This window comes from Polistes dominula, unplaced genomic scaffold (genome assembly GCF_049000335.1).
Source record: "Polistes dominula isolate Pdom_NZ unplaced genomic scaffold, Pdom_raw_medaka contig_73, whole genome shotgun sequence".
Classification (NCBI taxonomy): Eukaryota; Metazoa; Arthropoda; class Insecta; order Hymenoptera; family Vespidae; genus Polistes; species Polistes dominula.
The window spans coordinates 3,557,772-3,584,996 of NW_028300951.1; the positions used below are offsets into that span (position 1 = coordinate 3,557,772).

A 27,225-nucleotide genomic window follows, 5' to 3' on the forward strand; every position below is an offset into this window, starting at 1 on the left:
CAAGTATTCGAGTTCTCTTTCTCTATCCCTTGTTTCCCTCGACAGGAAGACCTTTGCTTTTCGTCTTATCGAAGAAATCCGATACGATTTAATGGAAGACTTGGCAGCGTCTATGCGAACGAGCCTGTTCTCTCTCTCTCTCTCTCTCTCTCTCTCTCTCTCTCTATTTCTATCTCTTTCTCTCTTTTTCGTAAGCATTGTATTTATCCTAACTTTTCTTCTGTACGCATCTGGAAGACGATAAAGAAGCTTCGTTCCATATTCGCATGATTCTATAGTCGTACTTTTACTAACTCCTTCTAATTCTTTCAAATTTATTCATTTACATCAAAGAACCATCGTAAATTATCTTAGACAGATTTAGGTCGAATTTCGATTGAGAAAGGGGGATAGATAGAAAGAGAAAAAAAATATGTTGAAGAAACACGTGAAAAAATAGAACCCCTTGTTGTCTAAGCAAAGTCTAATAACATTCTTTCTTGAATGTCCCTTAACTTTCACTATTCGAATTGATAAAAAAAAAAAAATCTATACAGATGGCTAACGTACGGCTCCTTCTTTTTTTCTTCTAACGAACAAAATGCTGTAAAAAGGAAAGATTAAGAAAAGAGGGATGGATACTCCGGGAACTCGAAGGATGTTAAAACGTTTCGACTACGAGAACATCCTTTAGTGGTTCCAAGATAAACGGGATGTAAGTTAGCACGCGAAACACCAAAACGGAGGCACCTCTATCGTGAACGATCTACTGCTGTCTCCGCGGTGTCACTTTGGGAGTGACAAATGCGTTCTCTGCCAGCAGGACTTAAGGATATTCCTGGCTATCTCGGTACCTGCTAGCACGTATATATGTATATGTATATATCTCTACATTGACTGTATATATGCCAGGCCGCCTGGTTCTCTCAAGAGAGAGACCAAAGCCCCCTACGTCCCATCTTGTTCCCTTGTAGAACCTAGATTAGGCTCTAAAACCCTTCCTCAGATAAGGGGACCATTTCCTAAGCCGTAGTCATTCGTCTATCGGTCTATTCTTGGCCACCATGAAGATGCCTACGAAACACATTAATGTTTAACGAATCGACTTGAGACTCGAGTTATTAAAACGAGAAGTCATTTAAAAAACTCTTTTAACTTTTCTTTTTTTAACTGTCCTTCGTTCTTTCCTTCATTCCTTTCAAAAATTCTTCACAATATAAAAGATCTAAAACTAATAACTCTTTTCGAAAGATTCTCATCGATTTATTGACATTTTATTGACATTTTCAATCCAAAATTATATCGTATACTTTAGAAAATGCCCTTTTTTTTTTACTAAACCGAATTTCAACGAACTTTCAATCCTTACTCTCCTTGTTCCCCGTTGTGTTACAATAACAAACAGATAACGAGAAGTGAAAGGTATACCAGAAAGATAGTCGAACGCCTGACAGTTCGATGACTTGAAAAATGTTCGAGTTATCGTAAGGATGACAAACATATTGGAACCGCCATAAAATAGCACTCAAGCATCGATTTTACGACGGAACAATTGCTCGATATCGTTCGAAAGAAGTCTTAGATATATCATAATAGCAAGTATATCCTATTGCTTTCGATATATAGATTAGTCTACTTCCTTCTATCTAAGAAGACTTCTTCTCTCAACCATCGTACCTTTCATCCTCTATGAATTCTCATGCTACCAAAAAAAAAGTATATGGAATATGTCAAATGTCTAGGCCCTTGTAACACGGTGCTCAGCCCTTAAATGGACGATTCATCCAAGACTTGAGAAGAAAGAAGCGAAGAGAAAAACTCAAGAGGATTCTTGGGCTTACCAGTCTAAACCCTAAATAGCTATTATCTACTCCCGGTTTCCACGAGTTGTCCGAATACAAACGTAATCGTGAGATCAAACTTTTATAAAAGGGAAAATATCTGATATCCATGGTTACGCAGTGCATACCGAAGGTCAGAAAAAGATACACCATAGCTGTGGAACAACAATGGCTGGGCTCGAGGGTGCATCCCATTAGCGGTACAAGTAACTGAGAAAGAGTATGAGTGTATGTGTCAGAGAGAGTAAGAGAGAAAGAAAGAGAGAGAGAGAGATCGTACAAGGTACGATCGCTAAGAGCCCGAAGCAATACGACAAGAACATGTCATACATTATTAACGCACGCAACGACGAACGCCCACTGTCTAATAGCCAATATATATTCATCGACTTAATTGATTTCTCGCACGCACAGACACCCGCCACCGTATTATCGCTGTTGTCCTCAAGGCCAACTCCTGTGGTCTGTCTTCCTACAAAATCATTTGCCTCATCATAAGTTTTCAAGAAAAATACTCGAATCATTAACGAATTGCACTTACTAATCGCCGGAAGTTGTCTTATACCGATTAATACTTTTACTACAAAAAAAGAAAATAAAAGAAAGAAAAAAACACTTGTTCGGTTTCATTATGTCGTATCGATTACGGCTGTTTTTCCTTTAGAAAGGTGGTAGGTAAAACTTGTACATAAATCACTCAACTTACAGCTCGCTGTAAATTTTCCTACTGCGATAAATAACTAATTTCAGATAAGCTGTATTGTTAAAAGAGAGTATAATTCTAACAAGCGAAGAAAATCTTGTTGCATCTGGGTTACTATCGATATACTAACTATGCTTTCTCTGGAATAACATGATAAGAAGATGAAAAACTTTATCCAAGTTTTTTTTACGAAATGACCCATAAACCTGCTGAGTCTCTTCCTTCGTCGTAATGATCTTTAGCACGTACTCGTTTCGTCGAAAAACGGTACATACGAAAGACTTCATCATTAACGAAGAATGAAGAAAAAAAAAGAATAAGAAGAGACACAGAAGAAGAAGAGTAGCTATGCAAGAGAGGCGTGTTCTTGGTCGAAGGGTTGAAAAATAATTGAGACGCACTCTCGGGGAAGCGGAAGGGGAGGTGAAAGGGGAGGACGTTAGTGATGGTGGTGGAAAGAAGTATACACGTCTTCCGGCAGCAACCATATCCCGTAGCTCCTCGTCGTCGTCGTCGTCGTCGTCGTTGTCGTCGTCTTCGTGGTCGTCGTCCCTTGCTTGTGTTCTCTCTTTCTCTTTCTCTACTTTCGAACCCTTCTTATTTCCATAGACGACACCCCACAGTGAGTCTGAATGCAACCAGCCAAAGCTCAGCCCCCCATAGACTCGCGTGGCTCGTCCCTCTAGACGAAAAAGAGAGACATATAGAAAGAAAGAAAGATAGAAGAAGAGAAAGAGAGAGAGAGAGAGAGAAAGAAAAAAAAACGATGGGAGGGGAGGAATATAAAAGGCAAAAGATTTACAACCCTCGTATGAAATTCATACGCACTTCGCACCTACCACTGTCTACGTGCTGAAGGCATCAAAGGCTCACGTATGGAAACGCATATGAGTATTCTTTCTTTCTTTTTCTTTTTAGTTTATCTCTATCTCTCTCTCTCCATTTCTCATTCTCTCTCGCTCTCTCATCGTCGTCATCGTCGTCATCCTTCTCTTCCGGAAAGGACGAAGAGATATCCTGTGCACAGTCGTAATCGAACTCGTCGTTGCTCTTCCAAGTCCCTTTAAAACCCCATGCGTATACATGTTGGAGGGAGATGAAGGGTGCAAAGCAAAAGAAGGAAAGGGAGAACGCGATACAAGTACCTTACACCATAAACCATTCGTACGCGTCCAGGAAATGCTGTTGGTGGATGGAACGTCGGTTAAAACCGACTACGTCGTTCGATTCTAATAACCACCCCATCACACGCTGTGACTACTATCCAAGAGTGTGCGAGGAAAATTGAACGGACTTAGAGAGTAAACCTCCCTTTCCTCCCTCCAATCCTCCTCCCTCTCACTCTTTTTCTCTTTCCCTCGCGCTTATTTCCTACGAACATCAATAACTTCAAACAGCACGATGACTATGATGACGTGTGGGTAAGTACGAGACGCGTCCCTGAGCAAAGCTCGTCCTCGAAAGAGGCTTTCGCAGAAATTATTGCCGACCGTAATAATCCAAGAGAATTACGGTATAGTTGGGAGTCAACTAAAAAAGAAAGATTTTCTAAAGGGTGGTCCATTGTGTTATAACATCCTCGTCAAAGTTATATCCAAAGGAAAGGAATTTCAATGTCAAAGAATACAAAAATTATCCTCGTTTTCTTCCTGTGGGTTAATAAGCTCAAAGATATTTTAAATATCTTAATAAATCTTGAAATTTATATTTTTCTTTTCTTTTTTTTTTTTTTTTTTGAAAAATTACAATAATTTATCAATCATTTCTTTGCCAATTGTAGAAATGAAAGCTCGTAACAACTAAAAGAAGCAAAACTTGAAATATATAAGCGATTTATATTACCGATCAATTTTATGGTTTATCTTTATTATGACGAATCTTAATACATCGTTATTTATTCTAATGTATGCCGATCAGTGTACGGATAGTAAGACATTGTCTCTGAAGTTAAACAGGTAGAAAAAGGAGCGTCGGTGGGCTTGGCACAGGTAGGAACACGACTTCGACTTTGACTTTGACAGGTATTGTGGCATAAGCTCAAGTCGGAAGATGCTACAGTAGAGAGAAAGCAAAGTCCTAATCCTATTGACGAGGGCAAGCTCTCTCGGGATCCTTCGTTTTCTACTCAAGAATACTACTGAGCGATGTGGTAAAAATTGTCGAAAGGAAGAAAATGAATGAGAAGAAAAATAACAAGAAAATGATGAAGAAAAGAAACTTCCGGTTCGTAAATCCTAACGAACAGAAAAAGTAAACACGACTGCAAGACATACATAAACATAAATCCGTTCGTCTTTTTGAAAAAATAGAATAATAGTCGACATTTAAGGGTGAATGCCGTTAAAATTCAACCGTTCTTGTATCGTAAAATCTCTTTCAAAAAGACCTGAGAAAAGTCTCCTGAGGTTAAGAAGTTCCGTTCTTTCTAAGAAAATAAGAAAAAAAATACGATGAATAGAATACTTCTTTTCTTATCCCTTTAACCCGTCAACGGCCCAGTTTCTTGCATTTCCTATTAGTCGCAAACATGTCCAGAACGTGTTTTTTTGTCCTAAAAACATTTTCTCTTGACATGATTTAGATGCAACCTTGGCGCTCAATAAAGGATAAAAGTGTCTCCTTTGAAGTTTCTACCCTTGTAACGTACAGGAACAAAGGATAAAGTTTAGTAGAAAGAAAAGAAAAGAGTAGAATGGTAGAGGTAACCCGTAGCAGCGTTATCTCTAGCGCATATTTTCCACCATGAAAACCACAATGAAAGAGAGAGAAAAAAGAGAGAGAGAGGACAGAGAAAAGAGAGCCGACGAGGTTAATGGCAAAGGGACGTCGCATTGAGAACGAACGATGGCGACGAACTTAAATCTACGTTCGAGACAACAAAGCATCGTCACCCCGGCGTCAAACGCGCGACTTTCCTTTCTCACTCTCTCTTTCTATCTATCTATCTATCTATCTATCTATCTATCTAACCACCTCTTTCCTTTGCACGGCGAGCTTGGCATACCAGATAGCTCGAGGAGGAGACACAATACGCAATAGTTCAGGCGACGCGAAATAATCCTCTGCTTCTCTTTCTCTATCTCATTCTGAGCTTATGTTACTCGCTAAAAGAAGGAAGAACGACTACGATGTGCTTCACGTTCCGTTAGCACGCGTACCTTCCCCGCTGTACCTTTACTTGCCTTTACGTGCCTTCGCTAATGGTTCCCGCTCGACAAGCAACAGTCAGATAAGTCGTAAATATAATCCGCGGCTTTTAATACGACCCTAGACGCTCGAGCGCGCATGTATTTCGCTTACTATCCTAGATGGAAGTGCTCGAAGACCGTACGTACCTTTACTTTTTCAGGTCACCGACCCGACGATTAATAATGATTTTTCGAGACACCCTGACTCCTCCCGTTCTTACTGCCCTTTACTAGTAATCAAAAGAAAAAGAATAAAGAAAGAAAAAAAAACTCTACCTTGTTCGTCGAAGGAACTAGAAAAAAGGGAACTATCGAGGGTGGCACACTAATCCTCGGTGAGTCGTTTAAATAAATTAGAATCAATGATTCGCTATTTCCGAAAACGAGCGATTGCGATCGTGAAATTGCAATTTCTTGATAGGTAAATATAATAGATAGATAGGTAGGTAGATAGGTAGGTATGTTCATATGTGGGTAGATAGATATTTGGATAAAATTTCCGATTTATCTACGTTGGCGAATGTGTATATAATCAAAGTTGGTATATTTTCTTTAACATTACATTTAGTCGATCGTTCGAATGATGTTTCGAATGAAATCGATCATTTTTACAATATTTCACGACGCTAATGTATTCGTGAGACCTTACACGCGAGATAAAATATAAGATACGAATCGTACGATCTCAACGTGGTGTTTCATCAACGTCAATTACGCGAACGATCCCACCGAGTCATTAATCTCTCGAGAGCGTTGACTCGTGGAGTCGATTTATAATCATAGAAATAAATTTCAACTATATTCCGATAGGCAATAGAATACGAATTCAAAGGTAAAACGATATAGATATTTCTCCCGCGTGATTTCGTACTTAAGCAAATAATAAGTTTCCAAATGAGACTAACTCGAATCTGACCTCTTCCTGCAACACGATTGCTCTAAAAACTTTCGCAATGCTTTTCTGTCGTTTGAATAGAATTTCAAAGTCCATCTTTAAAAGGACGAAACTTTTAGTGGATTATAATTATTTTCGTCTAGTTCCAAATAGAATCCCAAACTCAATCCTACAAGTTTTGATTGTAAAAATAGTCTAGACAAGCGAATCGTCATGAATATATATAGAAATATTTATTAGATACTGAAACCAGAACTCTCCTCGTTGAACATGAGAATAAATAATCGAAAGCTAATCGAATATTTTCTTTTTGTTTCAGGTACGTATACATGAATGACGAATCGATCGGTAATACGAAACTCTCTCCTCGTTATGTTCGAAGTAGTGAAGTCAGGCAAGGCATTCATCGTAAGTTAAAATTCGACTCCATTAATTTTCCTCGTCTCGCTTTCGCGATTCGATCTCAATTAAGGCGGATAAACAATGAAAGTAGAAGAAAGTTTTGAAATTTATGAGCGACTAATCCGAGTCGATATCTTGATAATCAAAACTTTCCGAACCATCGCATAATCATCGTTGTTCGGGTTTTCCTCGACGTGTTTCTTTACAACTCTCATGGATTAGCCCATATGTCAGTGATATCGGAGGGCTGTAAAGGGCCCTACGTTTGGAAAGAAAAAAGGAAGAAGATAAAAAAGCACAGGAAGGAGTAAGAGACGGAAGATGAGGAGGAGGAGGAGGAGAGTAACGAGTAGGACGTAGCAGAGAAAAGAAGGCGAGCGAGCACTGTGCACAAGGCACTTTATGCGTTTCTTTCGTCGCGGGGTTTCGTTTGCAATAATTTATGCAGGAAGACAGCTTGAGAAATGACCGCTGGCTCCTTGTGCAACCTTAATTTGCAACAGTTTACTTCGGGAACGTTTTGAGAAATGGCTGTCGGCGAGATACGAGAGCACGCTCTACCAATACTTTCTTTGGTAGATAGCATGAAGACGTTTATCGTGGATCGAGCCGTCGATGAACGAAAGGGAAGAAAAAAAAGAGAAGAAAAGGAAAGAAAAGAATCGAAATGGTCGACAACGTTTTCTCGCGTAATTAGCTATCAGTTTCGACAGGAGATAAAAGTTAGTATCGCAACGAGATAAAATGAAATAGAAAGATATGTTATTATTTTAATTTTAGAATTCAAATATGACGATAAAAGCGCGAACGAATAGGAAAAAGTCATCGCACAAGTTACGAGCACTCGACCTTTAACATAATCTTACGGTGACGTTGCGTTCGTTGAAACGTTTAAATCGACCTTTCCGGTTCATCGGACATATCTGCCGATCGGTCCACCCGCGAGACAATTACGCCATAACGATCCGCGACCACGATCCATCAGAATTCCGTCACGCGTCGTGAACACGAACACGATCCAATAGAAGGTTCCTTCCTTTTCTCCCTTTCTTCCTTCTTTCTTCTCTCACTTTCTCTCTTTGTCTCTATCTATCTCTCTCTCTCTCTCTCTCTCTCTCTCTCTCTCTCTCTCTCTCCTTTTCTCCTGTGTTCGACATGCATTGAAAAATCTTGAAAAGCTGTCAGATGCGTATAACGTCGGCGATCGTCCTTAGAGTCGACGAATATCGTCCTTCCCCACTCCTCGAGAGACAGCCACTATTGTTCTTGGCTGATTCCATTGGAGATAACGATATCCACGGTTTCTAGAAGCTGATCACCATCACTACACCACCACCATCACCACACTATCGCCATTGTACAATCGCCATCTCACCATCGACACCTTCCGAAGAATGTTCACCTCCTCGGATGAGTTGCATTTACTTTACAAAAGTAAAGCCACCAGCTCCCTTTTTTTCTCTCTTTTCTTTTTTCTTTTCATTATTTTAATCCCTCATGCTCTCCTCCCTAGCGTCACCTCATGACAACGAAATAATTCGCTGCAATGAATCTTCGGTCGAGAAGAAATCACGTTGGCAGAAATCTCAGCAGCGAGAATATTCGTAAAAATAGGGAAAAAGGTGGAAAAGGAACACGTAGGGTCGACTAACGGCCGATGAATAAGAGAGAAAGAGAGAAAAAAGAGAAAGAGAGAAAGAACGAAGGAAATAAAGAGCGTCGACGAGGCGAAAAGCGAGGGAGCGCGGGATGAAGTCAATTACATTATGCATATGACTGGTGGTAGGCAATACAAGAAGCAATCGGCCAGGCGATGGAAGCATGCCACCGCGAAATTAACTACCTACCTAGTTGTGCGTAATGCAATAATGTATTAGCAGCAGTACAGCCGGCTCACCTATGCCACATATCCCCCTCCCTCTACCCCGCAACCCCTTATTCCTCCTGCATTCCATCCACGAACGGGCTCGTTCCACGTGCTCTTCCTCTTCCACGCATTCTTCTCTCTTTTTCTTTTTCTTTTACTTTTTCTTTTTCTTCTATCTTTATTCATTCTCTTTTACCTCTAACTCTATCTCTTTTTCTTCTCTTCTTCTTCTTCTTCTTTTTCTTCTTCTTCTTCTTCTTCTTCTTCTTCATCTCTCGTCCATTCGTTCATCTACACGACGTATACACATACAGACGTATGTATTTATATGCTTACATACACGTACAATACTGTTTCCAGTTCATACGAATGAGAAACATCTTCGTTTTGCTTGAAAAATGACCGATCGGAAAAGCTTGAAATCAACGTCTATCCAAAGGACGTTTCATTATAAGTTCGTCAGAGAAAAGAGAATTGAAAGATAATCGAAATAAAACGGTGATATAGTGAGAGGGTGATAGATAGAGTAAACGTCCACTTCGTATGGTACACTCTGCACGTGTAGCGGAAGAGGCAAGCACGTAATTCACGCGCGAATAGATAGACTGTAATCGCGTGTACACTCTCGAATATACTCCCGTGCATGGGCTTTTACGGTACAACGGTGAACACGGAGAACGATGAACACGCGCACCGTGTATAGTAAAAAGAGAAAGAGAGAGAAAGAGAGAGTTAGTGAGAACGAGGCTAGGTTCTGGTGTAAGGGCATTAGTGCCTTCGTAATACTCGCTAAAGCTCCTAGTTTATCGCGCGTTTTACACGAGCACGCAGCCGCGCCGAGTTCTCCGACCGAGTGAAAAGAAACAAGCGGAAAATTCGATCGCAAAGATACTCCCTCTCTTTCTCTCTTTGTCTTTCCCACTCGTTCTCTCTCTTTCTTTCTTCTCTTTGTTTACGTCGACCTTAATACGAATTATGCGTAGTTACCAAGCGTACCTAGTACAATGACAACAAAACAATACGAGCAAAAGCACAAGACACGTTGCAGAAAGTCTATGTATGAATGCATATGGTCTTTGCTGTAAATTATGATTCCTAGTCATGTGCTTTTACCGTTGCTATTAATTAATGAAACAATAGTAGAATAAACTATTTTTATGAATTGATAATGTTGAGTAAAAATGAAAAGATTAGATTTGAATTTTTTCAGTTAGCTCATTTTTCGATGATCAATTGAAAGAAACAACATCGATAAATTCACTTGTTCGTACTGTTTAAACAATTCATTTGTTAAAAAATAAAAAAAATTTATCTCGAAAAAAATTTCATTGAAATGTAAAAACGTTCGTGAAAGCAGACATTCGAATATCCGTAACCTTCTTCGATAGAAAACAACAATAGACTGACAATGAGATAATAATCGTCTGAGTGTTTTCTTAGAAACGGCTTTGTCAAATTTTATTTTGGAGATGAACGAACGTCTATCAATATATATTCAAAGTAGGATTGGAAGAAAAATAAAGTAATCGTTTACATTTTCTACCTTTGACTCTTAAGATATGCATACATAAATATACGTACATGTACACGCAATGATATTTACTTTTTATTTAATGGAAATTCACTTAATTCATTGGATTTTTTTTTCTACGGTAGATGAATTTTTTTCTCAAGACGATTTATCTAAAAATCAAACGATATCTAGGAATCGAATAGAATATAAAAACCCATTGACATTCTATCGTACCGTTATCTTGTCGCGACGAAGGCGTAGCAAGTTGTTTTACTGATAGTTTAAAAACGCGAATCGAGGGTTAGAAAAAGTGTTTCGAATCGCGGACGTCGAACTGGTTCTCCCGCGCATCTAATGCTTCCTTAATCGTCGACGAGAAAGGAGAAAACCATCGTCATCCCTTCACTAGAGGACGGTTGGGTATTCTCGTGCGACGCCGATGACCTTGAGATAAGAAGACGCCCGCCTTCTCGAGCGCGTATCCTCTCAACGTCTTCTTTCACCTCTCGGCTGTATTCATAGCCACTGGCATCATCGTAGTCGGAAGGCGAATAAGAATGAGAATAAGAGGAAGAAGACGAAGAAGACTTTATTAATCGACTCCCTTGCTCGCACGATCTTTCGAAAATTTGAAACTGGTTCGGCAATTTTTCTTTCTTTACATTGAAACCTCGCGAAACCGGCCAGACAACTAAACAGCAGCTTTGTATCGGTGACTTCTACCGTATTCGTTTAGCTATTTACATGGCCTGGATAACGGGAAAACATGACAGAAAAGACAACGAAGACAACGCAACTTGAACGAGCTACTCAAGTTAGAGAAAATCGGCAAAGCTATGCTTGGTGGCTACTTTGCGTGCGAAAACGATGACCCTACGATTAAAAGCCGGCAATTTCCAAGCATGCTTCCTCCCTGTATCCTCGTCGTACCAATCTACATTAAATGTACCTACTTATACCGATGCTCTCCTTCTCCAACCATCTTCCTAAGCTTTTGAAGACACGTTACAAGGGAGAGATAAGAGTCGAACGACGCGGCGAATTACATTCGATCGCGACGGATAACCGGTCGTCTGGGTACGATTCTCTTTACTTCTAGCTCGTTCCACCGGTTTCAAGAAGTCGCATTTAACAGCTCCAAGAAAGTAAAACTCCCTATACGCGGCATAACGTTTCTTTAATTTTCTAGACCGTTAGAAGTGGAGATCGGGATACATATAAAACGATTGCTTCTTCGAGAGCTCATAAAATCACGTCGTGTTGTTCCTTCTCCTTTTTATTCTTCTTCTTAAACCTCTTTCATTTCTCTCTCTCTCTCTCTCTCTCTCTCTCTCTTTTTTCTTATTCCTTTTTCATTTATAGTGTGCAACCACGTCGTGGCTGTTTCCCATCCTTCTCGTAGCTCTCCTCCCTCGTCTTCTTCCCGCGAATGCCGTGCACCGAAGGAAGAACACTTTGACGACAAAGAGGGCGATTAACCTCAAAGAGGAGGTCAAAAAAGGGCATCGACGATATGCCACAAGCACCACCACGACCATCGCCACCACACCATCACCACCATCACCACCAACGTTCGCTAACCTCTTTGCACAATGGCGATTATGAATATATCGCGAAGACGGGCCACGGCCATCTTTGTTACGCCGGAGAAGCGAGAAAGGTGTCCGCACGGGTAACACGATCGAGGGTGGGCTTATGGAGATCAAAACCCCGTATCGGATTCCTTATGTCTCGTAAATGGCTGCCCTGGATGGTGTTGGTTACAAGCATCGGCCATCTTTGGGGACCTTTGCGTGCTTCTTTCCCAAGCAAAGTTGAAACGATCGTCGAGAGCGAGGAAAACAGCTGGGGTCCTTCTCGTACGAAGAAATAAAGAGAACGATCGTGACCCTTTCCATGCGCGTTTTTCTTCAACGTTCAGCCGAGCCTCCGAGGCTCGAATCCTCCGATCGCAAATTGTCGGTTAATTAGTCGATAAAACTCCTTTAACGACTAGAACCGATAAATCCGCTTGTCCAGAACGAGCTTATTAATCGTCGCCGCTAGTGGGTGTACATGGCCCCGATCTCCAGACACAACGATGCACGCGGGCAACTCCTTAAAAGCATTGACATTTAAATACCAGTTCCGCTAATAACGCGCCGACATCTCGCTCAGTTTTCATTACTCCCGGCTCTGATATAAACTCTTCTCGAGGAACCACTTTCGATTATTTGCGTACATATGTGCGTTCAGATTGAATAGAAAAAAATGTCTAATCTAAAACAACGATTTCGATAAAACGTTTCTACTTTATAGAGGAAAAGAAAATGATAAATGTAAAAGAAAATAGAAAAGATGAAAAATATTGTTATGAAAAATGAACTCAAATCGTTCCCTTTTAAAGCGAATTCTGCCCTCATTAACGTAAGTCGTTAATGACTCGTCGCATCATCAAACGACAGTTCTATATTTCAGAAAGGAAAGGTCGTGCTGGGAGTATCTTCTCACTAAACGTCAACGATGATGACGACGACGACGACGACGACGACGACGATACCAATAATTAATGATCCGTTCAAGCTCCCCTCTCTACCATCCACCCTTACTCGTGTCTAGCGTCTATCTCTCGCACTCGTGACTACGACATTGAACGAGAAAGAGAAAGTGTTCGAGGATGGGAATATGGTACGATAAAATCCAATAAGAATGAATAAAGCTTGAAGAAATTCTAAAACCTCTAAGGTAAGTTAGATTACCGGTGAATATCAGTCCATACAGTAACAATCTCGAGAGAGTGAAAGAGAGGGAGAGAGAACGCTTGCTCCGGGTTACGAGAGTCGAGAGTGAGATTGATTTCGCAATCGAAATCCAAGAATAGAGTTGAGAAACGTGACGGCTTATAAGAGAATACGCGGGCGTTTGTGCGTTCTCGCATGTGAGAGCATACTACCGGTTTTCGGAACGTAAATCAAGAACGCGCCGCGCTTGCGTGCTTCTGATAATATAATTTCGCGTGTCCAACACACGATCGAATTGCGAGATCCTTCTTGATTACTCACGAACTATTAACCAAAAAAATTCATCAATATCGATTCCCATTCATGTATTTAAAAAACGACATTTTATATTTCTCATTTTTGTCATTAGAGGTGCGAAAAATATGCACATAATTTAGATAAAAGGTCAAGGAATATATTCGTTTGCTTCTCGAAAACTATTTAAATAGATGACGTATATTGATCCCTATGGAAGAAATTCCTGACCCGGTATGTTTCTTACGTAAACACTGTATAGCAGCATTCATGAAAAATCGTTTAGATTTTCTGGAAATTTGAACCATTGAGCGGAGAGAAAGAGAGAGAGAGAGAGACAAACAAATATTGGAAGCAATGAAAAGAAAAATTACACGCTCACTCCACCCTGCACAAAATCTAAACTTCTTTATGAATAGGATTAATAAAAGTCCGTGAAATAATAGAAAGATTGAACATAGACAGAGAGAGCAGGAATACGGGGAAAGAAGGATGTTAGAAAACGCCTTCTGGCTACCGTTTATTGCAGAGCTCGAGACACAGAGCGCATTATTTCCTTCCCGATGCGCTTTCATGCGATCGCGACCGTCCGGCTTTCGACGTTCAAAGGACATATAATCATCATGAAATATAAATTCATATAGCACTGAATGGAGGATAATAAGACGGAATATGAAAATAAAAATGAGTACGACGACACAATAGGGAGCGCCGTTATTTTCTGAGTATTTTCCTTTCCTTCTCTTTCTTTCCCCCCCCCCCTCTCTCTCTCTCTCTCTTTATTTTTTTTTCTTTCTTTTTTCTTCTCGAGAAAGAAAGAGAGAGAGAGAGGCCTTGTCCAGGTAGGAGGTTTCTAAGCTGACAAACAAGCCGGTGGAAAGGAAAATGGTTGGAACGTGGCGTTCACGCTCCCGAGGCTGCCTCTCTAACCATGAGCAAGTAAGCCAATGTTTAATTAATCCGCAATGAACTAAAAACAAGCTTGAAGAAACAAGAGGACATACAACACATTGAAAGACGCCAGTGAAATAACGTAATCTTCTATTCAAATTTTCTATTCAAAGAACTAAAATCTCCTTTTCCTTGGACGCAAAAAGACGGATGTACAATAAACGAATAAACTTAATTGCACGAAACATAACGAAACGAATATAGAATAATGCTAGCGTAATCAAAACACGTATATGGATACCAAGAGAAAGGGTTTTAGTGACCCGGTAGTCTACTTCATGAAAGTAAGTAGCAATCTTTTGTTCTTACTACAATGTTAAATTCTCAAAAAGAAGGGTTGCTCGTGGGCATATCGACAAATATACGAGAACAGTGAGGGTCAACTCGTATTGCCCTGGAGGTAACTGAGGCTGTTCCATCTCTGTTTCCAGTTCTTTTCTTCATCTCCTTCTTCTTTCTACCCTTCCTTCATTTTTATCTTATTCTTATTTTTTGTTCTTCTTCCTCTTCTTCTTCAACTTGGTTGCTCGAATCGTACGATCAAAGCGAGAAGTCTTTTGAAGTAAATCGTAATAATAGCTCTGTTTCTCTCTTTCTCTTTCTCTCTCTCTCTCTCTCTCTTTCTTTCTTTCTTTCTTTTTATCTTTCTTTAAATACCATGAATCGATCATCGTCTACCGAAAATATACCAGCTTCTACTTCTCGCTCATACTCACAAAAGTTCGCGAAAGATTGTGCTTGTTGAAAAGTAAGCCCTCACTCACTTGCTCATTCACTTACTCAATCCCTCTCCCTTTTTCTCTCTATCTTTCTCTTGCTTACCATATTTTTTTTTTATCTCTCCGTGTCGAGTTAGATTTCACGTTGAGGCTCGGATTCGTTCGTACTTCTCGAAGAACGAGGTGCTTGCGACGCGGCTGAAGGTTTTTTTTTTTTTTTGCTAGTCGTCGTAGAAGGTCCTGTCGGAGGAGGGCCCAAAAACGGAGGAAAAAGAGAACCGGCATCAAAGGACCAAGTGGTAGCGCGACGACGACGTAGGTGTGAATGTAGTCAAATCACATCAGCTTCACTTCGTCGACACTCGAACTCTTGAGAGAGAATAGGAAAGAAGAAGTAAAGAAAGAGGTAGAGAGAGAGAAGGAGAGAGAAAGAGGACTAAACGCGCCCTCTTAAGGTTTCTCCACACCCACACTCCCCGACCAGCCGTCATTCTCACGAGTTCGTACATTCTCCTCAACGCGAGTACAACGCGAGTACAGCGCAAGTACCAACTTTGAGCCTTATGCACCTTCTCTTTCTATTCCTTCTTCTTCTGTTTCTCCTCCTCCTCCTCCTCCTCTTCCTCCTCCTCCACTTCTCGTTTCTGCTCTCCTTCTTCGTTTTTCACTTGGACCACCTCCCTTCTTGCGCATACCAGCGCACTTCCGGTACGCACGTAAAGTATATCGCGTTCAACTCTCACTCCGACAAGGCGTTGGGCTTTGTTCGTTCCATAGTCGTCTTCTTATACCTAGAACCGACGCAACTCAAACGACTTACCGGCAGTCCCTTTCGATTTTCTTCCTCTCCTCTCTCTTTCCATCGTTTTGTTATTCGCCCCATACGCATAGGTATATGTACTTAAGTCTCTCGCACCGTACGTGTTACCGATAATATTCATCACGATCCAATGTCTTTCTTTTTCCCTATCTTCCTCTCACTCTCTCTCTCTCTCTTTCTTTCTCTCTCTCTCTCTCTCTCTCTCTTCCTTTCTCTTTCTAGAGAACCACAGCTGGACGGAAAAGAAAAAGAAAAGTTGCAGGACGCGCGTTGCCGGTTTTATTAATACCTATTTTAATAAAGGCTTCACGCTTCGTCGCTCAGACTTCTTTAGATAGAAGAAGTAAGAGGAAGAACTTTGGAGACCATTTGAACATCCTGCGTAACGATCTTTTTAAAGACTCAATAGGAAAGACCAACATTTTGAAAAAGCTACTGAGAACTTTCTAGACCGTTTGCAAATTGAATTACGAGCTCGATTCAACAACCAAGGGAAATAGAGGGAACTTGGTTTTCTTTGTATTGCATGTACTCTTAGATCATTACTCATCGCTGAAGTGTAATAGCGAGTCTGTATACGAGTATATCGAGAGACCAAGAGGAATCATTGTTTCTCGCGATGCGTCAAAGCACAGGTCCATAGACCCTCTCTCTGAACCATCATCATCCATCGAAAGCGTGCACCCAATGATTTTTATACGTTCTCCTCCTTCTCTTTCTCTTTCTCTCTCTCTATTTCTCACTTATTTCTATTTCTCTTACTACTCTCGTTAGCATCGACACGTACGCATTAATTAATTGCGGCCGTCTAACCCTCTTTTTTCTTTTCTCTCTGTTTTTTCTCTCTCAGCATCGTTCCTGCAGAAGGATCTCATCGCGAGTGCAAGGAGGAGAACAAATCTTGCTCTCTAATAAAAGTTTCCCTCTCCCCATCCCATAGGTATAAAATGTATAACGAGTTACGAAGCTTCGCGGGGAGTATGGCACATATATAGAAGGGAGAAGAGGGGGTTGAAAGAAAAGTGCAAGGGAGTAGGGTGCTCGGACCGGGAGATGCAGGCCAACGATTGGTCGGTAGCACCCCTTGCACGCACGTGGGCGTGCATACGTGGGCGCGACGTGTCCCTGTGTCTCGCACGTGTGCGTAAATCCGTAAACGCGCGCGCGAGCACGAGCTCATAGCAAAAAGGGTTACTGCGCTCGTTCACTCCCCACGAAGGGCTGGAAGTCATTCTACTCCTTTTTCTCTTCTCTTTGTTTACCTTGGGGCCGATCATTAAAATGGCCGCCGTATCGGCGGGTTCTCATTGGCCGAGACCTCCCTTCTTTCCCTTCTTCTACTTCATCTTCTCTTTATCTTTCTCTTCCCTTTTGCCACCCCTGTAGCTCTTTCTCCTCGATAGAACACGCTTCATTGTCGATGCTGGTGAGGACGAACGGTCGTTCCTTCGTTCTCGCGCGAATCCTCCTCTTTGGCGATCGTTAAAAAAGTGAGTGAACGAAAGGAAGAGTGGGATAGAAAAAAAAAAGAGAAAGAGAGAAGGAAGAAAAAAAGAAAAAAAAAGAAATTTCGAGGACCTCAATAGAGAAAAGTAGTTCTTAAGCGATTGTTCCGAACGAGAGAACCGTGCCGATCGAAAGCTTTGTTCTACGGTGCTAGTAGTATATTTCCTCTTGCTTCGCTAACTCCCTTTCATAAAAATCTGGTACTTCGTCGATGACTCATTAGAATCTTGTCCATGGAATTTTTCTCGATGGTATTCTCCTTCCATAAAACAAAACAAAAAATATATATTCTCACGAGAATAGTTGGAAGAAGTGGATGAAGAAGAAAGAGAAAGAGGGCTCGTTTATCAGTACGGTGCCAGAGATACTGCTTTTATTCGCTCATTTCCCTTGAGCGATGGCGACTTTTACGTCGGCGCGAATGGACGAGAAGAAGGAGTGAAAAAAATAAAAGAAAGGACGAAGACGAACTGTCACCGTTGGTAATACATCGTCGCCTTTTCTCGGCGAACCTTTACGAAAGGACAGACAGACACAAGGCAGACACAGAGGATGGATCCACGCAAACACGTGTTACCAACAACAGGTCCGTCTGTACACGTCCTCCTCTCACTCTCTCTCTCTCTCTCTCTCTCTCTCTCTCTCTCTCTCTCACTTTCATGTTCTCTACTAGCATCCATCGGGCTGCCAGGTAGCCATTCGTTCCGTCCCGTTTGCCTTTCGTCGTTTCAACTCGACAGAAAGAGAACTCGGTAGTCGGACGGTCTTAGGCTCCTCGGTAGACTACAAACGAGCCGTATTCGCCAAATCCAGCTAACTCGAACTGAACTCTGAATCGAAGGAATCCGTCTCCTTCCCTCCTCTTCCTCCTTCCACAACCTTTTCCACCTTCTTCTCTCGACTCTCACACCCTTTCACTTTTACTACCACTTCTCCTAAACCACCCACTGGATACCTGCTACTACTCGTCTAGAAAGATTCGACGAGAAATTAGCGAGGAAAGAAAGAGATGGAATATAAGCGCGGCGTAGCTGCTTCTACTTCTGTTTCTGCTGCTGCCGTCGCAGTCGTTGAAAAGCATCCTGGAATTCCTACGAGAATCCTGCGCGCTTTGCGTGAAAGAGAAATGCGTCGTTCGCTCGATAAAATAATTGGCGGTTGGTATTCTTTGATTACCCTCTCAATGGTAAGGAAAGAAGGATAGCAATTTTATTTTTAAAATTTATCTCTCTTCTAAAACCGATCTCAAAATATGATCTTTTTTTGAGACCTTCATAAGTCATGATTCGTATAAAATCTTTACTTCAAATACATTGTTCTTTGGATATCCACTATATTAAAAAGATCTTTCGAAATACATCTTTAGCAATTTGTTAGCTCGATCGGATGACCGAAAGATTTTGGTTAGAGCAAACGTGCGATCGTCCGTAGAGATCGCGTTCTTTACAATCGGATGAATCCGATCGAGATGAGTCGAAGGAATGCAACCATTCGAGACTAACCAATACCCCGCGGTCGTTTCCACGATACAAGGGATACCTGCTATTCGGCTAGGAACCCGCTCCAGGAATTAGTGAGGGAGAAAGAGAGCAAGTGAGATAAAGAAAAAGAAAAAAGATAGAAAGAGATTGGCTACTGGAATTCCGTAATTCAATTTGCGGTCGCGGTCAAACGCCCGTGGACAAGAAAAACGTGTCATTGGGATCGAAGAAAAAGCAGTCGGCCGGTAATTGCCAGACGAAGAATTAATTGTACACAAACGTTCCAAATCCAAATTCCAGTTCTTCGAACTATCTAATCGAGGTTAAGAGAAAATGAAAGAAGATAAATTATTGTTAGCTCTAACGTACAGAAGAAATATCGATTTGCGTCTATTTAGTAGACTTAAAAGACTATTCGGTTATGAATTTTAAGCAAATATTTTTTTCTCTTCTGACAGCCAGTTAGTTTCTCTTCTAATAAACTTAGAGAGAGAAAAAGAGAGAGCAGAGGATGGAAGTTTTTCTTCCTCGCTCCAATGTAGTCGAATGAATTGAGCCTGTGACGTTTTCCTAATTCCTTAGCCCGGTAATAAATTTATATTCAGAATAAATTAACGGAGCGACTTAATTATATTCATTTTTAATAATATCCGATTCTTCTTGAAGCCGTTTATCCTCGTAAAGGTAGACAGGAAAAGATCGAACAAAAATAATTCGACAATATTAGACCTGTAAAAGAGGTGTGCCTCTTTCGCAACATTTTATTAGAATAACAATTTCGGAACGATGATATAATGAAGCGGGTACAAGGACGCATTATTACGAAGGTACTTGTTATGTTTCGCTGTCGTTTGACACATATCATAAACAAGCCATTAGAAAAAAATGTTATGAAAGGTTTAAAAAAGATTTGAAAAAATAGGCAAGCTTAAAACGAGTTAGACGTTGTAGAGAAAAATTTACGAATTTTGTTAGAAGAATAAAAATAACCAACAGAATAGCTCATGTAATTAAAACTGAGAGAATCGTTATTTTGTTTCACTTTTAATAGTGGTAATTCCTTAAAAGAACTATTCTTGTACGGTAGCTGAGTGCGAACTTCTCCTCTCTTTCTAAGTCTTTCACAGTACCCGCTCTGTTTTCGCTTACCCAATAAAACCATGATTTATAGCGCGAGCCGCAAAGCTCGTGGCTTGCTAATAAATAGCCATAATAGAAGCTGCTTCTTGCCTCCCGACATGCGGCTAGAAACTCGTGAATCGCTCATAAGGTCGAATATCCACGATGAAAGAGAGTAAGAGAGAGATAGAGAAAGAAAAAGGAGAAAACTGAAAAGAGATAGACGAATAGATTTATCATAGCGTGAGTAATTTAGGCATAAACGAGGTGGACATCTCACGAACGTGTACGACAGGACATGAAATAATGTTATCGTAGGATGTTAACACTCACAAAATGGCCGAAAAGTAAAAAGTGTATATACATTAGCTTTACTCGTTCATCTTCCTTAGGATCTTTCATACTTAGGATAATAGATGAGCGATCGCTTACCATGACCGCATTAGCTTTCGATTCGTCAAGAAAGCGAAACTTTGCTCGCTCGATGAACAATTTCACGGTTTACATAGGAATAATGCAAGTACTGTGAATAGATAATCATTTTTAACGCATATAATTTTGTTCTTTTTTCATCATAAATTGATCATCGGTGTTTTAAAAACGTCTCTAAATCAATTTAATAAATTAGTTAACATATATTTACATTTTACTTTCTAACTCTCAATCTTTCTTCAGAAAACGAAATTTTACTAATATTCTTTCTATTAGATCACGGTTAGATTCTTTAATTACTAAATTATAATAGACTCAGCAACAATTTTACTTTTCAATCAATGTTAATTTCGAGCTCGAAAGCGGTCATGAAAATTTTCGAAGGCTGTTGTTGGTCCCAAGCCATCACGCAAGTAGAAAGTCGTATATTCAGAGTACCCTAATTAAATACGTTAAGGTATCATCGATGTCGAAGGTCTCCTTTCCTTTTTCTTCATTGTTCTAAATCCTCTCTCGATATTATAATTGGATAAAAAATATCAACGATGTAAATTATACGCTGTTTATTTTTTTTTTTTTTTTTTAATTTGTATTCTCGCGGAAGACATTCATCGAGAAGAGAGAATCATTGAGAATAACAAGAAAATAGTAAAAAAGAGTACTGAGAGAAAGAGAGATGGAATAACAATAAAGATACATCGCATCGTCTCATAATGCGTCATCGTACGCGGCTAGGAATCGATGAACGGAAATGCGATTTCGAAACGCGCGTACACACCCGTCGAGCTAGCTCGGTTCGAGGTCGACGAAAAGAATCGTGTACATCGTTACGACATTTTCTCGCAAGTACCTATCCATAGCTCGGTACAAGGAGATCCTTGTCTCCTATGTCGTACCGATCGTACTTTCATCGTGCCGCAATATACCTTTCTCTCTCAGACTCTCTCTCTTTCTCTCACACTCTCTCTCTCTCACACACTCTCTCTCTCTCCCTCTCTTTTTCTTTTGGTCTCTGACCGTTCGTCTTTTTCCTCCCCCTCGTCGTCGCGTTCTCACTCTTTATCGCTTTCCACTTCTGATTCGTGTACCGTTAAATTTTATTGCAACGAGATCTAGCATCAAATTAAGTTTATCGTCAATCCACGAGACGAAAGGTAAAAAGACTCCTACCACTACTATTACAACTACTACTAATACCAATATTATCGTAATTACCACATGGAATGGAAAGGACGGGCATAAAATAATTACAACATTGATCGACTACTTGTGCACATACTCGTTGTAAAATCGATATTTCGTATGTGTATTAAACGAGAATGCCAGACTCGATCGATATTACGTATATAACAACGACTTATAACGTTTTATAGACATTCGGAGATTAAGAACAAATAGAATGAAAAGATATGCGAGGATGTTGCGAAAGACCGGTCTCACGATTTTTCATATAGCCTACGATATGATCTTTGATAATATAGGAATATGTGACATAAATATCTATCGATTATCGTCTCGCGAGAATTTTATCTTCCATAACGATCTTAATAAATTACATGGAGCCCAGGCTAGAATGCTTCGAAAGACTCCTACTAAGAATATTTCTCATCTTTTAGTTTGAAGAAAAAAAAAGAAAAAAAGGAGACTTGTTTCTCGACTCACGAAAGAAATCGTTCTTAAAAACTGGCTAGCTTTCTGGTGATCATTACATACTGCTGATATTCCGCGTGATATTTTTCGATAAAAGAACGATTTAGATGCATCCTCGGATTATGCGTTCCGATAGTTCTTCGAAACTTTTTTCTCCCTCTCTTTTTCTTTCTTTCTTTCTTTCTTTCTTCGTCTAAAGAACTAGAATATCAGTTTCGTTTTAAAGGTAGGGTAGTGACACGGAATTTGGAAGGGATTCAAAAATTCTACTCCTCCGTAGTTTGCTCGACCCCATTTAATTACGTTTCATTACCATTTGGAACAAAAAACAAGAGACTAGAAGAAGAGCGGAAGAGGCGCGGACCGAAAACGAAAATTCATGGTTTCGTCAGAACGTAATTTGAATCAGTTATATGGGCTGTTTCAGAAATTCTGCGTGCTCCGAAGAAATCCTTTTTTCTATTACGAACAAGGAGACGTTGGTTAGGAAACAATTTTACACGTTAAATAAAATATTCAAAGTCCTGTCGATGAAAAAATTACAAACTCTAACTTACATTATAGTTTGGTTCTAAATTAATTAAAACCCACTGGTATCGGGTTGAACATTTTTATCGTAAATTTATAAGAGACATTAGTTCATTGCACTACATACATTTTAACAATTAGAAAAGTTAACAAACATTGTTCGTTCATTTAATTTTCTGAAACGACCTGTATAACACGTTTAATATGAATGTTGCTTTTTACAAATAGCAGGCAGTCTTTTTTATACACCTGGAAAGTGCATAAACCAAACGAATGTAAAAAAGGAAAATGTGCTGGTAGTACCATTCCTACCAGAAGTTCCTATGAAATAACAGAGAATCGTTCGGAGCGGTGTGCCATTAATCTCGATATTTAAACGGAAGAAGAAGACCAAAGAAGGAATCGCTAAGTAAAAATAGTAGGGTCGAAATGGATTCGTTGGAGCGTGGCCTGAGGCTGGTGGTAGCCACCGAATAGCCGACCATTTCCAGTCGTCAAAATATACGTTTGTGTATCTGGAGCTTTCGATGCTTGTCTCTAGACCGAACGCCACCCTCGATGAGTTCCTTGCTATCATCCCCCATCTTCTCTCTCTCTCTCTCTCTCTCTCTCTCTCTCTCTTTCTCTTTCTCGTTCTTTCTTTCGGACTACTCTCCAGCAGTAGAAATCGTTCTTCTTTGGTCCTTTTCTTCAGAAACGTTGCGTGCCTTCAGGCACGAACCGATTAGCCATTACGCGAGATTAGAGCGCACTCAAAGAGCCAGTTTGAGTCTCTACGTTAGAAACGAGAGAACCACGCCAAATACGAATGTCTATTATGGTAGCACCGAGTCATTCAGCCTGCCAACATCCAACTCCATTCCGTGAGAATTTTTCTCAGTTTGCGAGTTCCTCGCAGTCTTGTTCCCGGTCGTTCATCTCATTCCGTTTCTCTCCTTTTCGAACTTCGAAATCGTTTCACGCAATCGTCTGGAGGCCACTTAAAGTGAATTCGTTTGTTGTTAGAAAAAAAAGAGGACCATTTCTAAAAATGAACTGGAACGAACAATTTCTTCTGTTATATCTTCCGTGGAACAAAACATATTGTATAAGTCTGACCAAGTCTCGAGAGCATGCAAAATGCGATATTATGTCTTTCGTAATCGCTATTTAGTCGCGTATCTTAACGGCCGGCCGACGGCTTGTCACATATATACAACACGAGTACTACGGTGTGTCGAGGTCAGATTTGTCGAGGTGTGTTAAAGAGAGGGAAAAAGAGAGGGGAAAAAGAGAAGGAAACAGAGAGAGAGAGAGGAAAAGAAAAAGACAGATAGAAGTAGAAAGAGATACCATCGTGATTAGTGTCAACGAGCCGGTGAAAGGAAATTTCTAATTGCATACGCGGCACACAAGAAGTTAAGAGAAAAAGAGATAGATGCTATCCGTTATGGCGTATTATAAGCGGTATTACTGCACGACTCGGACTATCACAATGCGAGCGTTGTTATGTGGGAAGAAGTGCCATGTGGGAGAGGGACAAAAGACTTGATCGAGGTCACCGTAGGGAAATTTTTTTTTCCTACTCTAGGAAACTTTTTATCACGCGATCGATTCCTTTGGATAGCTAACACACGTTCCAATTATCGTTCGGCTCGCATCGCAAAAGAGAAGAAGAGAAGAGAAGAAGAAGGGAAAGAGGCAAGAGAAAAGATCTCTCGAGGTCGAAACGATCTACATTATTAGAAACGAAGGTGTAATTATCGGTTAATCACCCATGTCGGAGGCAAGTCGGGAGCTTTTCCAGCCAACACCAACTCACGTCTATTTCGTATTTAAACACATACACATAAATGCACACTTAAGTATATGTACAAAGAGACATATATATGATATAACTCGCGTAGTCGGCGGAAACGGGCATAAACCGCGTCTTGACGGACAGCTATATAATTATGTCATTTCGGCTGGTTGAATAAATACTGGCCTTTATCCGTGTAACGACGACTACGACCAGAGGAATATAATCCGAAGTCGAACGCGCGAATATCATTACTATGCTAAGAATCGAACTTCAAACGCGTAACTCCGGCGAATCCTTACGTTTCGAAGGAACACGTCGCTTTAATCATAGGTTTCAGTATCTTTCGAAATCAATGTATCCCCGATACGCGCACATTCGCGTGCGTTTAAACGCGTCCTGGACGCGTAACACGTTCAGACGCGAGCGTCAAACCAACGACGATTGTTAGTTCTCGTGACTTTAACGATCCGTCGACGCGTTATTTTTATCGCACCTTCCACCTGTTTACCTTGTACGCACAACGCCCCCAATGAAAATTCTTTTTTATTTCTCTATAAAACAATTTACCGATCCTTTCTACATCTTCTCGCAATTTTCACATGGAATCGATAACGACCGTTCTCTTCTTGTTATATCTTATATTAGGTACGTCGAAATATTCGATAAAAACATCGGAAGAATCAAATATCCTAAAGGAAAATCGTTCTCGGAAGTTTTCTATACCGTAATCATTTGTATTTTTTATGAAGGAATATTATTACCCTTCACTTTGGTCGATCCTATCGCATAGAGAAAATCGGTGCTCGTAGTAAGTGAGGTACAAAACGGCGAACTCGATAGAATAGAGCGATTCCGCGTGCCGTTCCAATATATACGTGCATAGGTATACACCTACGTTCTATACGTACTATATACATTTTACGGTAGAACGATACACCGGGTCAACGTTACAGGGACAGAAATATTTCTACGCAAGAGTTTAGCTACCGTTCATATACACAAACACGAAAAGAACCATACGGTCTACACGGTACAATCGACAAATTAGACGAACGTCCAAATGTATCCCATCGATCGCATTTGTATTCGTCGAAAGTAATAATTATTAATAACTGTCTATCTTGGTATCGACCATATGCGGGTCGAGACAACCCTGCCATTGCTTTTGTTCGGGTACGGTGAAACTGGTAAGCTTGAAATTAACATAAACGACTGGATCGGTCGTAATGTTGCGTCTTTGGCGAACGCCAGGAGATATAACGTCTCGTTATCTCTGAGGAATATTGCGGGCTCACTTTCTCGTAATATAAATGTCAACATCGAAGCCTGGGTTTAATGCGATTAACCGATGAACGGACGGGAACAAAGGAAGACGAATTTTCGCATAGGGAAATCTCGAAAGTGGTTGATAATTAACATTTTCCTCTGGTTTCATTAATCCAGCGATATTACAACTGTTCGTTCTCTTGAATCAGCTGATCGGAAATTACGTAAATTCCCTCTTTCTCTTCAACCGACTTTCAATTCAATTGTAGAAAACTAGATATCTCGAGCACACGTGTGCCGTCGGCTCAATAACAGTTTGATCGATATACGTACTACCGACTGAATAATAAAAGCTATTCGATATATCTGCAGACAGGGATCTCGACGTAGGTACATATATATATGTCTAGTCGATCGAGGAAGAAATTATTAAGAGACATCAAAATGCCATCTCCTATGGATTGAATTTAATCGCGAACGGTGTCGATAATAGCTGTACGATGTTAACGTCGATATCGACAATAACGCCGATAATACAAGGGATTTTTCCTGAGACTATTCGTTCTGTTCTTCGTGTTAACGAGCGTCGCTCCTTTTGAAAAGAACTTGTCGTAATCGTAGTCGTCGTCGTCGTCGTCGTCGTCGTCATCGTCGTCGTCGTCGTCGTAGTAGTAGTAGTAGCCGTGGTCGTCGTCGTTGTTCTCGTTCAAATACCAAGACCGTATTGACAAATCAGCCGAGCGTCCGGACGTATCTGCCGATCGGCACGGCCTCTCCTCCTCGTCCGGAATAATTATTAATAACCGTACATTGCACCGAGGACCGGTTTTCTCTCTTTCTTTCTTTCTTTCTTTCTTTCTCTTATTCGTTTTGTGCATCGTGTCGTTGGTAGGCGTTCCAAAGGTACTCTTACAAGCAGCACAACGACATTACCGATCAATTATCTCATACATTGTTGCGCCACCACGATCGTCATCATCGTCATCATTGTCGAGAAGTACAACTGCAAAATCACAATAGGAAAAAATCGAGAGACGTCAAGAAAGATTCTCTCTCTCTCTCTCTCTCTCTCTCTCTCTCTCTATTTCTTTCCCTTTCTCGACAAGATTCACAACTGATTTACAGTCCTGTCGCATTCTCCTTAGAAAACAACCTCGCCCGTGCCCAAAAGTATTCGCCTTAACGGCTCCCACGTTTCTCTTATCTTATCCATGCGAATAAACAAAATATATCAGCTGGAACTTTTTATCTCAGCGTCGTCGCTGCATCTGTATTCTTTTTCATTTTTTCACCTTTACTCTCTCTCTCTCTCTCTCTCCTCACCTTCTCTCTCGCTCTTTCTCACTCGTAAATAAATGTACAATCGCTCAGCTTGATATCCTTATCCTGTACTGTATCCTCCCCCTCTTTCTCTCTCTCTCTCTCTCTCTCTCTTTTTATCTCCCAGGCCCTTTCTCTGCTCTTTATCTCTATTAGTATCCAACATATATATTTAATCCGACGATTTTGAAAGCAACGCTCACCGATTATGATGGCGACTGGATTAGAGAGATGGTTGCTCATTAAAG

The 27,225-nt window shown here is 40.6% G+C and overlaps 1 long non-coding RNA gene across 1 annotated transcript in view; it reads right to left on the bottom strand.

Moving 5' to 3' along the window:
• Positions 1-2,566: 2,566 nt before the first annotated feature.
• The window catches only part of LOC149032640 (uncharacterized), a 37,913-nt gene continuing 13,254 nt past the window's right edge, over positions 2,567-27,225 (bottom strand). The window contains exon 3 of the long non-coding RNA XR_016176494.1: positions 2,567-3,205. This is a non-coding gene — a long non-coding RNA (uncharacterized LOC149032640). The remainder of the gene's footprint in view (positions 3,206-27,225) is intronic.